The sequence below is a fragment of the Antennarius striatus genome, chromosome 6 (genome assembly GCF_040054535.1).
Source record: "Antennarius striatus isolate MH-2024 chromosome 6, ASM4005453v1, whole genome shotgun sequence".
Taxonomy (NCBI): Eukaryota; Metazoa; Chordata; class Actinopteri; order Lophiiformes; family Antennariidae; genus Antennarius; species Antennarius striatus.
The window spans coordinates 4,819,757-4,831,892 of record NC_090781.1 but is presented as its reverse complement, the minus strand read 5'-3'; positions in this window follow the sequence as shown (position 1 = coordinate 4,831,892).

The window sequence follows — 12,136 nt, the reverse complement described above, 5'->3', positions numbered from 1 at the left end:
CATTCTGTGTGTACATGTAAACATGGGTCACACACACCGTCACAGCAAAAAGTTTCGGTAACAGCATCCACATGACAACGTATATTTGGCCAGTATTTTTGTCCCGGATATCTGCGTTGTTGTGTGGACGAAAGGCATAACTGCAACAAAAAGTCAACCGATGGCCGATGCCTTACTCCATATTGTTCATGTGATTCCTTCTGGCAGATGCGCCGTGATTAGTTGGGCGGTAGTGGGTGGAGTTAAAACGTGACACTGCAAGGTTTTCAAGTGAGCTTATTCAAATATATGGGTGGGAGACACTCGAACTAAAAGACATTCAAAGCAGCAAATATTAGTTGGCAGCTAGCTCAAAGAAGTATTAACATTATTTTGGAGCTACTTATCATTCAATGATGTCAACTGTCATGTAACAGGGAAGGTATTTTTTTTATTTTTTGTCACATTAGTCCATTTTCAACAAAAAAGCACACAGGTTATGCTTGACATCACACTAATACCCTAATGCTGCTATGATACAGGTCATGCTTTTAGTTATTGACTCTAAATAACAAAATGGAGTGATATGGTTCCTTTAAAATTTAATTCACTGGAAGTGGATGTGATACAAACCTGACCCATGTTTCCAGTTAAAAAAGATGGAGGTGTGATGAAAGAAAACGATGCATCTACTTGAGATAATGAAATACTTTAACAGGCTTGTTGACAGGATGCTGATCCCCTTGGATGATTAACAGGGTAATACATACATGTAGGAAGAGTAGTTGAATAAAGGTGACTTATATGCTGTTGAAGTCTCTGAGAAGTTGTAAAGAGATGAGTTTGATACACATATTTGGGAGTTAAAAAGAGAAACTAGAGAGTTTTTTTGTATATCAGGACTATCAAAAACCATGAAGGGTCACCTACAGTATCAGAGTATGGTTTACTTTTCATCGAACCACCCTACTTCTTAAGAGGCTTTTTGTGTTGATTTCACAAGAAATAGATGATATTAGAGAACTTGAGCTATTAAAACTTTCCATCACATGTGTATAGATCATCTGAAAAAGAAGTCCACAATAAAAAGGCGTTTTGTTATAAATGATCTCAAGGAGAAACACGTCACATTTTGTTGCACCCTGCTGCCCCCTCACACTTATACCCATGTATAAGGTAAGGTTACTGATGCACAAAGTATTTCTAACACATATGTAATAGGAAATGGCACTTATGTTAAGTTTTGGCACGGAAAGTGTGTTGTTAGGTTTTGGAAAAACCTTTCTGACCTGCTTTTCTCACTAGATGAAAAGTGCAAGTGTGACCTCCACCCCTCTCTGGACCTACTACTCTACAAAGATTGCTGCAGATCGATTTTTGCAGATGATTGCTTGCAATCTTACAACACATCTTACTTACAACACAGCATTATCTCATGCCCTCCAAATATCACACAAAAATATACTGTAGATGTTCTTGCACTCCTTAAGAGCCTAATTTTAAATTTTTCTATTTAACTAGAAACAAAATGCATCTCCATTTTTCATCCATCCATTGTTTCATCATCTGATATTTCAAAGTTTCATCCTGGGGTTGTCATCATGTTTTTGCTATGTAAACATGGAGACTCAAACAAACAGAGAAACTTAAACTTACTTTATTAATCCTGCAACGGGAAATTATTTTTAAACTCACACCACACAGAGAGATGTTAAACATGGACATATATTGTGTACAGACCCCTGAAACAGACACACAAAACACTAGGGGCTGGTAGGCATGCAAATGAGTATAGGGGGAGGCAGAGTGATGGGCAGCAACTTCAGGGTGCGCCCCAAATATGCAGCTTGTAGGGGGGGGGGGGGTGACGCCTTTCTCAAGGGCGCCTTGGCAGTGACTGGGAGGTGAGCTGACACCTCTCACTGTCAGCTCACACTCCGAAGACGGCTGGGCGGGAATTGAACTGCCGATCTCTGAACATAGGACGTCTGCTCTGCCACTGAGCCACTGCTGTCCCAAACAAGTGTCAGACCAAGCAATTCCGGGTCAAATGTCATTGCCTTAGATTGACTGGCATGGTTAAAAGCATGATCATTTTTGCAAAGATAGCAAAACCAATCTTTATATCAGACAGTAACACCTGGAAGATAACTGCGATGTTCCACTGGCCAGTTGATGCACAGAATGCTCCAAAGAGAGGAGTTGATATGAGACAGACAGTGAGTGGACTGAAGGAGAAAGGCAGTGAATGAGTCGGGACAGAGGAACGGCATTAGGATTAGATATGTGTGGAAGTGGACAGGCCCTTAATGTCAACAGTACAGAGGAAACCGCAGACCACCGTGAGAATGTGACCTCAGGAACGTTGTGAACTCTGGGAAGTAAAGACAATAAGTTAAATAAGTTGAGACACTGAAATATCAACATCAACAATTATTGTGTGTCCTTCACCTGCTTGCTACATGGTTATAGATAAATGTCAGAATAGTAATAATAAAGTCACACTCAAATGTTCAGAGAGTTCTATGCGTCTTTGAAAAAGTGTATTAGGAATGTGTGTAATATGATGTCATCATACACATGGAGCCAAAAAACTTCTCAGTCATATCTATCCATTGTTCTTTCTTTACAATCTGCAGACAAACACTGCTGTATCATGTGAAAAGATCACAGCGTTACCAAGTGGGCCTTCTGTTGGCAGCGTGATCCTGATTCAGCATTACATCATCCTTTCCTTGTTCAGGCCCTGGAGCTGAACACACACAACCACACATGCTTGTGCATTCACCAGCAGAGCAAATTATTGGAGTTGTTAGAGGACATCCATCATGGCGAGACATATTTCTCAGACCTGAAGTCTGAAACAACATCATTAGCAGCAGAGGGACGTATAATCTACAAGAACTTCAGAAAACATAAGGTGCTGATTTCAGACTTGAAAAGACTCAGTGCCACTGACGTCGTACTCAAGTTCTTAGAACACATGTTGGTTTTCAAATTTGACATGAATAGTGTTGAATGAAAGCAGGTGAAACCAACACGCAGGGGATATAACAGTGGAAAAGTTGCTCTCATATAAAGTAATGGTCACTTAAATCAATTCAACACTAACTGTTCTTAACCAATCATCTTGTTGCTGTAAATTGCTGCTATGTGTAATGCAGTGTAATGTATTGAAGTTTATTAATCCCATAGGGAATTATCAGTCCGTTTTTCCACCCACTGTTGGTTAGCCACATGCGTATATACAGTATGCTGTATATATATATATATATATATTTTATTTCATTTTCATATTACCACCACTACATCCGCCGCAGCGGGTCACGGGGAGCTGGAGCCTATCCCAGTGGCATAGGGCGTGAGGCGGGGGACACTCCGGGCACGACGCCAGTGCACCGCGGAGCCACACACAAAGACGTACAAACACTCACACACACACTCACTCCTACGGCCAATTTGGGACCGGTCAATCAACCTGAAGTGCATGCTTTTGGAGGTGGGAGGAAGCCGGAGAACCCGGAGAGAACCCACGCAGATACGGGGAGAGCATGCGAACTCCACACAGAGCGGGACTGGAACCCGGGTTCTCCGTGTTGTGAGGCGACAGCACTAACCACTGCGCCACCGTGCCGCCATATATATATATATATATATATGAAAGGGCGAGAGGGACATTTATTTTATATATATATATATATATATATATATATATATATATATATATATATATATATATATATATATATATATATATATATATATATATATATATATCCCTCTCACCCTTGTGGGGTGGTATCTGTGTGTCATCCTCAAGCTCGGGTCCTCTACCAGAGGCCTGTGAGTCTGAGGGTTCTGCACAGTATCTTAGCTGTTCCGAGGACTGCGCTCTTCTGGACTGAGGCTTCAGATGTTGTTCCAGGAATCTGCTGGAGCCACTCTTCCAGTTTGGGGGTCACTGCCCCAAGTGCTCCTACTACCACGGGGACCACATTAACCTTGACCTTCCACATCTGTTCCAGCTGTTCTGTCAACCCTTGATATTTCTCAATCTTTTCATGTTCCATCTTCCTGATGTTGGCGTCAGCTGGAATCACCAAATCTATCACCACTGCTCTCTTCTGCTCTTTGTCCATCACCACTATGTCCGGTTTGTTAGCCAGTAGCTGTTTGTCGGTCTGGAAGCTGAAGTCCCACAGGATCTTAGCCTTGCCGTTCTCAACCACCTTCAGTGGTATGTCCCATTGGGATTTGGGTATTTCTAGTCCATACTGGGTACAGATGTTCCTGTACACTATCACAGCTACTTGGTTGTGCCTTTCCGTGTATGCTGAGCTGGCGAGCATCTTACACCCTGCTACCACATGCTGGACTGACTCTGGGGCTTCTTTACATAGCCTGCACCTTGGGTCAGATCTACTGTGGTAGATATTGGCCTCTATTGCCCTTGTACTTAGGGCCTGTTCTTGTGCTGCCATGATCAGTGCCTCTGTGCTGTCTGTCAGTCCAGCTTTATCCAGCCATTGGTAGGTCTTCTTGATATCAGCCACTTCCTCTATCTGACGGTGGTACATGCTGTGTAGGGGCTTGTCCCTCCATGCTGTCTCCTCCTCCTCCTCCTCCTGCTGTCACAGGCATTCACTGAGCAGTTCATCTGTTGGAGCCATCTTCCTGATGTACTCTTGGATTTTTGATGTCTCATCCTGGACAGTGGCCCTGATGTTCACTAGTCCTCGGCCTCCCTCTTTCCGCTTAGTGTACAGCCTCAGGATGCTGGACTTGGGGTGAAACCCTCCAATGCATAGTGAGGAGCTTTCTCGTCATGATATCTGTGGCTTCTATCTCCTCCTTTGGCCAGCTTATGATCGCAGCGGGGTATCTGATGACAGGCAGTGCATACATGTTGATGGCTCGGACCTTGATCTTGCCATTCAGCTGACTTCTCAGGACTTGCCTTACTCTCTGGAGGTATTTGGCTGTGGATGACTTCCTTGCAGCCTCCTCGTGGTTGCCATTAGCCTGTGGGATTCCAAGGTATTTATAGCTGTCCTTGATGTCTTCTATCCTGCCCCCTGGTAGGTCGACCCCTTCAGTTCTGATCATCTTGCCTCTTCTTGATACCATCTGGCCACATTTGTCTAATCCGAATGACATCCCTATGTCGTCGCTGTAGATCCTGGTGGTGTGGATCAGTGAGTCAATTTCTCGCTCATTCCTGGCATACAGCTTGATGTCATCCATGTAGAGGAGATGGCTGATCGTTGTCCCACTTCGGAATCGGTATCGGTAGCCACTCTTTGTGATGATGTGACTGAGGGGGTTCAGGCCTATGCAGAACAGCAGTGGTGATAGTGCATCCCCTTGGTATACGCCGCACTTGATGTTAACTTGGGCAATTGGCTTGGAGTTAGTCTCCAGGGTTGTCTTCGACTTCCCCATTGAGTTCTTGATGAAGGCTCTTAGTGTCCTGTTGATATTATACAGTTCCAGACATTCCAGTATCCACGTGTGTGGCATTGAGTCGTAGGCTTTCTGGTATTCAATCTAGGCGGTGCACAAGTTGTATACACACACATACATACACACACACACACACACACACACACACACACGTGTATATATATATATATATATATATATATATATATATACATACTGTATATGTATACATATAGAGTCTTCTTCTTTTCCTTTCGGCTTTTCCCTTCAGGGGTCGCCACAGCGAATCAATTTCCTCCATCTAGCCCTGTCCTTTGAATCCTCTTCTCTCACACCAACTACCTTCATGTCTTCCCTCATTCCATCCATAAACCTCCTCTTTGGTCTTCCTCTAGGCCTCCTGCCTGGCAGTTCAAAACTCAGCATCCTTCTACCAATATATTCACTATCTCTCCTCTGGACATGTCCAAACCATCTCAGTCAGGCCTCTCTGACTTTATCTCCAAAACCTCTAACATGTGCTGTCCCTCTGATGTACTCATTCCTGATCCTATCCTTCCTGGTCACTCCCAGAGAGAACCTCAGCATCTTCATCTCTGCTACCTCTAGCTCTGTCTCCTGTCTTTTCTTCAGTGACACTGTTTCTAGACCAAACAACATCGCTGGTCTCACCACAGTTTTGTACACCTTTCCTTTCATTTTAGCTGAAACTCTTCTATCACACATCACACCTGACACTTTCCTCCAACCGTTCCATCCTGCCTGTACACACTTCTTCACCTCTTTTCCACACTCTCCATTGCTCTGGACTGTTGAGCCTAAGTACTTAAAATCCTCCACCTTCTTGATCTCTTCTCCCTGTAACCTCACTCTTCCACTTGGGTCCCTCTCATTCACACACATGTACTCTGTCTTGCTGCGGCTAACCTTCATTCCTCTCCTTCCAGGACAAACCTCCACCTCTGTAGCTTCTCCTCCACCTGTTCCCTGCTCTCACTACAGATCACAATATCGTCTGCAAACATCATAGTCCATGGAGATTCCTGTCTAATCTCGTCTGTCAGCCTGTCCATTACCATAGCGAACAAGAAGGGGCTCAGAGCTGATCCCTGATGCAGTCCCACCTCCACCTTGAACTCCTCTGTCACACCTACAGCACACCTCACCACTGTCTTACAGTCCTGATACATATCCTGCACTGCTCTAACATACTTCTCTGCCACTTCAGACTTCCTCATACAATACCACAGTTCCTCTCTGGGCACCCTGTCATAAGCTTTCTCCAGATCTACAAAAACACAATGCAGCTCCCTCTGGCCTTCTCTATACTTCTCTATCAACATCCTCAAAGCAAATACTGCATCTGTAGTACTCTTTTTTGGCATGAAACCATACTGCTGCTCACAAATGTTCACTTCTGCCCTTAGTCTAGCTTCCACTACTCTCTCCCATAACTTCATTGTATGGCTCATCAGCTTTATTCCTCTGTAGTTGCCACAACTCTGCACATCTCCCTTGTTCTTAAAAATGGGCACCAGCACACTTCTCCTCCATTCCTCAGGCATCTTCTCACTATCTAAGATCCTGTTGAACAACCCAGTCAGAAACTCTACTGCCACCTCTCCTAGACACTTCCATACCTCTACAGGTATATCATCAGGACCGACTGCCTTTCCACTCTTCATCCTCTTCAATGCCCTTTGCTACATCCTGGTCCACAACAGTCACCTCTTCTAATCTTTGTTCTCTCTCATTTTCCACGTTCATCAACTCTTCAAAGTACTCTTTCCATCTTCCCATCACACTAGTGGCACCTGTCAATAGACATCCATCCCTATCCTTAATCACCCTAACCTGCTGCACGTCCTTCCCATCTCTATCTCTGTCTTGCCAACCGGTATAGATCAGTCTCTCCCTCCTTACTGTCCAACCTAGCATACAAGTCATCATAAGCTTCTTGTTTGGCCTTTGCTACCTCTACCTTCACCTTACGCTGCATCTCCCTGTACTCCTGTCTACTGTCCTCAGTCCTCTTAGTGTCCCACTTCCTTTTAGCTAACCTCTTTCTCTGTATACACTCCTGTACCTCCTCATTCCACCACCAAGTCTCCTTATCTACTTTCCTTCCAGATGACACACCAAGTACTCTCTTACCTGTCTCCCTGATCACATTAGCTGTAGTTGTCCAGTCATCTGGAAGCACCTCCTTGCCACCCAGAGCCTATCTTAACTCCTTCCTAAAAGTCCTGCAACACTCTTCCTTTTTCAGCTTCCACCATTTTGTCTTCTGCTCTGCCTTTGCCCTCTTGATCTTCCTCACCACCAGAGTCATCATGCACACCACCATCCTATGCTGTTTGGCTGCACCCTTGCCTACCACTACTTTGCAGTCACTGATCTCTTTCAGGTTATACCATCTACACAAGATGTAGTATACCTGTGTGCTCATACCGCCACTCTTATAGGTCACTCTATGTTCCTGCCTCTTCTGGAAGAAAGTATTCACTACAGCCATTTCCATCCTTTTTGCAAAGTCAACTACCATCTGTCCTTCTGCATTCCTCTCCTGGATACCAAACCTGCCCATCACCTCCTCATCACCTCTGTTTCCTGCACCAACATGTCCGTTGAAGTCTGCTCCAATGACAACTCACTCACTTCTAGGCATGCTCTGCATCACTTCATTGAAGTCCGACCAGAATTTCTCCTCCTCCAGCTCACATCCTACCTGTGGAGCATACCCGCTAACAACATTGAACATCACACCTATTTCTAGCTTCAGACTCATCACTGTATCCGACACTCTTTTTACCTCCAGGACATTCCTAACAAACTCCTCCTTCAAGATAACTCCTACTCCATTTCTCTTCCCATCTATACCATGATAGAACAACTTGAACCCTGCTCCTAAACTTCTAGCCTTGCTACCTTTCCACCTGGTGTCCTGTACACACAGTATGTCTACCTTCCTCCTCTGCATCATGTCAACCAACTCTCTATCTTTTCCTGTCATAGTTCCAAAATTCAACGTCCCTACTCTTAGTCCTATACTCTCGGTGTTCCTCTTCTCTTGCTTCGAGCGAACGCAATTTCCTCCTCTCCTTCTTCGACCAACAGTAATCCAATTTCCACCGGTGCCCTGTAGGTCAACAGCACCGATGGCGGTCGTTGTTAACCTGGGCCTCGACTGATCCGGTATGGAAGTCATAGGTTTGATTCGCATCTTTGATTTGGCAAAAGTTTTACGCCGGATGCCCTTCCTGACGCAACCCTCTGTACTTATCCGGGCTTGGGACCGGCACAATAAGACACTGGCTTGTGTCCTCTTGCGGCTACATTATGTATACATATACAGTATATATGTATATATATATAGTGGGTATCGGCCCATAACACACACACACACACACACACACACACACACACACACACACACACACACACACACACACACACACACACACACACACACACACACACACACACACACACACACACACACACGTGCGCACACACGCACGCACGCACGCACGCACACAAGAGGCCTTTAGGTATGCAAGTGATGGGGAGGTAGAGTGGCGGGCAGCTCCTTTGTGGTTTGCCCCAAATAAGCGTCTTATAAAGGGGGTTGCGCTTTTGCTTTAATATATTATGTTAACAGTGTGTCTCCTGATGGACATAGTACTGTGTGTTATCACCACAAAAAGGCAATTTCTCTTTGAAACATCTGAAAGGATAAATTAACACATTCATAGTCATCTCTATTTATCTTAATCTTGTAAGATTAAGTTCAGTAAAGGATTTTAATGGCCACAAGCCTCCAAAAAAGGGCATGTAAACGGTTTGGGTAATACAAATAAGAGCATATCCTCATTATCAGAGGTAACAATCGACTAGAAGACAGCACCTACCAACTGTTAACATAAGTAGACAACAAATGCAAAATGACCTAAAAGCCAAATTGCAAGTTTAGTGAGCTTAGCTAGCCTCTCATTCATGAGCAGATGCTCAAATCCCCTTGCAAATGTTTTAAACATAAAGTATTCACAAAGAACAAATTATGTCGATTATTTTTGTGCCTGATTTCTGAATAGTCCTTGCTATTTTTTTCAGATGCTGGACGAAGACAGGGAGTAAAAATTTTAACATTTCGTACCTCCAATGCACAGCAACTCACACGTATATTGCACTGTAGTTTGTCAAATTACTTGTATTAATTAAAGCTAGATGAAAATCAGTGATGAAACTACACAGAAACACAGACCTACACCTCAAGTGATATCTGTCTTGTGTTTAGCTGCTGATATGCTCATTACCTTTATGCCCTTCATGCAGAATAAATGTCTTCAGAGGCTGAAAATGTGAGGTACATACCTGTAAGTCACTGTTATTACACTACATAAATAACCATGCCATTCTTTCCCTGGAGCACACAAAGTAAGAAAAATATGTTTACATTTATTTATTGTGTCAATCTACAGGTGTTTTTATGAGCTTGTAAATTCAACTGAATCCTTCACTTGTCCAGACAAGACCAAAAGAAATGTTGCGTCATATCACTTTGTATCCCTCTGAGCAGTAATGTAATCCAGTGATTCATAGTAAGTTCTGTAAACCCAGGAGGTCATGATGCTTGTAGGTCAACCTCTTCTTTAGCAGAGGATGGAGGACTGCATTGATTTATGCCTCAACTTAATGGGGAAGTAGAGAGGAGAGGAGAGAGGCCAGTGATGTACGCAGAAACATATGTAAATGATTTGCTGCTAGTCTGATAGTCTTCTCAGTGACTTTGTCTGCATCACATCAAGGACTTTTTGTTCAGAAACATTGTAATAAGATGCATTTTTTGGTGATGCTTCAAGATTGAAAGTGTTTCTTATTTTAGAGGAACTGGTAAAAAAAAGGAAGTTATACTTTTAAATGTATACTGTACAAAGTTTCTAAGCTGTTTTTCCACAACATGACATAGGCTCTACTTGAAAAGTTAAATTTCCAATAAAACTGGAAATATTTAGTACTTTCTTTTTTGTATTACATGTATTTTGGTTTCAAAAATTTTCACAGCTATTAAAAGATCACAAGAAACACTGCACAACACTGATTGATCAGAGCGAATAGTTACTGTCATTGTGTTATCAGTGCATTCACAGTATGGTACAATCCCAAGCTTGCCACTTGTAAACCACCAAGACACCTCATCTACAATGTTTGTTTTTACATCCTGCTTCAAAGCGGTGATGTATAGTGATTCGTTCATTCATTCGTTCGTTCATTCATCCGTCTGTTAGTATGTCCACCAAATATCTACGCAACCATTGCAGATAGAAAGATGAAACAAAAAGCACATTACTCGAGCAGCAAAGGGGATGAAACTGAGATGATGACGTTGACCTGGAGAAAACTAGGTCCAGGTCAAATTGAAACTTTTTTACACTCAGGAACCGGATAAGATAGAAAGACGAGGGAGAAGGCCAGTGTAAGACCATAGATCAAAGATAGTGCTTTGATCAATGACAGTAAGTCAGAGCACTAGCTTTGATCTTTGACCTGTGCAAGTAGGTCAAAGATCAAAATTTTGAATTCAGGGATGTTACAGTCTGTGACTGCTTTGGTTTTTAGTTTTAATTGCGGCAGCTATATAGAGAAAGTACAGATAATACCATTGTTAACAAACTGATGTGATCAATCATTATTCAGTCATTTTCAATACCTGCTTCTTTTGCTAACATGGGTCGCAGGTTGCTGGAGCATATCCCAGCAGATTTGGGGGGATGACGCAGGGTACACTCTGGGCACAACACCAGTACGCTGTGCTGATGAGAGTATGATTTACTATATAGTTTTTGCAGTATCACTCTACAAAAGTTGGTATTAAAGCTGAATCCAGTAAAGTTAAACCGATGCCATTTCATGAAAACACGGCATGTCATTCCTCATGACCGACTTAATAAATGCAGTGGCAGACAGTGATGACAAAGACCCAGAGAGTCCCTGAAGCTTGACTCTGAAATAACTGAAGATCTACTAACAGGAAGTTCTTTTGAACTCAAAAATGCTCTTTAATGCCAATGAGCCACACTCTTTAAAATTTGACACACAGACACAGACAACAGACACAGACACACACACACACAACCACACACACACACACACACGCACACACACACACACACACACACACACACACACACGGACACACACACACACACACACACACACACACACACACACACACACACACACAAGTTTGTCTTCTACATCCTCTCCAAGTACATCTGAGGTCATTCAGGATGAGTTTTATCAGGGCCCTGGGGAGCCAATAAATCACAAGTGTGTTGTCTTTACACCATTTATGCGTATGACTGTTGTGAGACAGACGTGCAGAGAGAGAACAATAATGATTGTGTTTCCCAGGACATCCTTTCAGGCTGTTTAATGGTCTGGGAATCTATTTTGCTGACCTTCCCGTATTGCACTACTGGTGCACTACTCTGATTGCTAAGACTTGCAGTGTATTTTCTCTATGTCCACAAAGTACTGATTCTCCTCTGAACCTCATACTCAAAACTAAATCTTATCTCAGTACAAATTCATCTTGATTACCACGTACTCATAAAAACAGCAAGTAGTACTCTGACATCTACCTTTAAAATGAGTGTTTGTTAGAGTTAGTGTTTTCTACAGAAAGCAACATCCATCACTATTGTCTTATTTT